Here is a 2,383-nt window from a genome sequence, read left to right on the forward strand (position 1 = left end):
GTAAGGCAATAAATAGGCCATAGTGGCGAAGTAATTACAATTTACCAATTAAACACTGGAGTGATAGATGTACAGAAGATGAATGTGCAAGTACAGTTGTGGCCAAAAGTTTTGAGAATGACACAATAATTCCTTTTCACAAAGCTGCTGCCTGAGTTTGTATGATGGCAATTTGCATATACACCAGAATGTTATGAAGAGTGATCCGATGAATTGCAATTCATTGCAACGTCCCTCTTTGCCATGCAAATGAACTGAATCCCACAAAAAACATGTCCACTGCATTCAGCCCTGCCACAAAAGGACCAGCTGACATCATGTCAGTGATTCTCTCGTTAACACAGGTGTGAGTGTTGATGAGGACAAGGCTGGAGATCACTCTGTCATGCTGATTGAGTTCGAATAGCAGACTGGAAGCTTCAAAAGGAGGGTGGTGCTTGGAATCATTGTTTCTCCTCTGTCAATTATGGTTACCTGCAAGGAAACACGTGCCGTCATCATTGCTTTGCACAAAAAGGGCTTCATAGACAAGGATATTGCAGCCAGTAAGATTGCACCTAAATGAACGATTTATCGTCGATCATCAAGAACTTCAAGGAGAGCGGTTCAATTGTTGTGAAAGAGGCTTCAGGGCGCCCAAGAAAGTCCAGCAAGCGCCAGGACCGTCTCCTAAATTTGATTCAGCTGCGGGAGTCGGGCACCACCAGTACAGAGCTTGCTCAGGAATGGCAGCAGGCAGGTGTGAGTGCATTTGCACACACAGTGAGGCAAAGACTTTTGGAGGATGGCCTGGTGTCAAGAAGGGCAGCAAAGAAGCCACTTCTCTCAGGAAGAACATCAGGGACAGACTGATATTCTGCAAAAGGTACAGGGATTGGACTGCTGAGGACTGGGGTAAAGTCATTTCTCTGATCAATCCCCTTTCTGATTGTTTGGGGCATCCGGAAAAAAGCTTGTTCGGAGAAGACAAGGTGAGCACTACCATCAGTCCTGTGTCATGCCAACAGTAAAGCATCCTGAGACCATTCATGTGTGGTGTCGCTTCTCAGCCAAGGAAGTGGATTCACTCACCATTTTGCCTAAAAACAAAGCCATGAATAAAGAATGGTACCAACACATCCTCCGAGTTCAACTTCTCCCAACCATCCAGCAACAATTTGGTGACAAATAATGCCTTTTCCAGCAAGATGGAGCACCTTGCCATAAGGCAAAAGTGATAGCTAAGTGGCTCGGGGAACAAAACATCGACATTTTGGGTTCATGGCCAGGAAACTCCGCAGACCTTAATCCCATTGAGAAATMGTGGTCAATCCTCAAGAGYCGGGTGGACAAACAAAAACCCACAAATTCTGACAAACTCCAAGCATTGATTATGCAAGAATTGGCTGCCATCAGTCAGGATGTGGCCCAGAAGTTAACCTCTCTAGGGTATGTGGGACGGTAGCGCCCCACCTCTTCAACAGCCAGTGAAACTGCAGGGCGCCAAATTCAAAACAACAGAAATCCCATAATTAAAATTCCTCAAACTTACATGTATTTTACACCATTTCAAAGATACACTTGTTGTAAATCCAGCCACAGTGTCCGATTTCAAAAAGGCTTTACGACGAAAGCAAACCAAACGATTATGTTAGGTGAGTGCCTATTCACAGAATAACACAGCCATTTTTCCAGCCAAAGAGAGGATTCACAAAAAGCAGAAATATAGAACCAATTAATCACTAACCTTTGATGATCTTCATCAGATGACACTTATAGGACCTCATGTTACACAAGACATGTATGTTTTGTTCGGTAAAGTTCATATTTATATCCAAAAATCTGAGTTTACATTGGCGCCTTACGTTCAAAAGTTTCAAAACATCCTTTGATTTTGCAAAGTGCCACATCAATTTACAGGAATACTCATAATAAACATTGCTAAAAGATACAACTGTTATGCATGGAATTTTAGATGCACTTCTCCTTAATGCAACCGCTGTGTCAGATATCAAAAAAGCTTTACGAAAAAAGCAACCCATGCAATAATCTGAGTCGGCGCTCAGAGCACAATCAAGACACAAATAGAGCCGTCATATTATGCAGTCAACAGAAGTTAGAAGTAACATTATAAACTAGAGGTCGACCGATTAACTTCTACCGAGTCAGAAACCCGGATCCGGGAGCACCCCCCACCCCCCACCAGTAAAAAAGCTGAATAGCATAGCTAGCATAGCGTCACAAGTAAATAGTAGCATCTAAATATCATTAAATCACAAGTCCAAGACACCAGATGAAAGATACAGATCTTGTGAATAAAGCCACCATTTCAGATTTTTAAAATGTTTTAACAGGGAAGACACAATATGTAAATCTATTAGCTAACCACGTTAGCAAAAATACA

This window comes from Salvelinus sp. IW2-2015, unplaced genomic scaffold (assembly GCF_002910315.2).
Source record: "Salvelinus sp. IW2-2015 unplaced genomic scaffold, ASM291031v2 Un_scaffold16329, whole genome shotgun sequence".
Classification (NCBI taxonomy): domain Eukaryota; kingdom Metazoa; phylum Chordata; class Actinopteri; order Salmoniformes; family Salmonidae; genus Salvelinus; species Salvelinus sp. IW2-2015.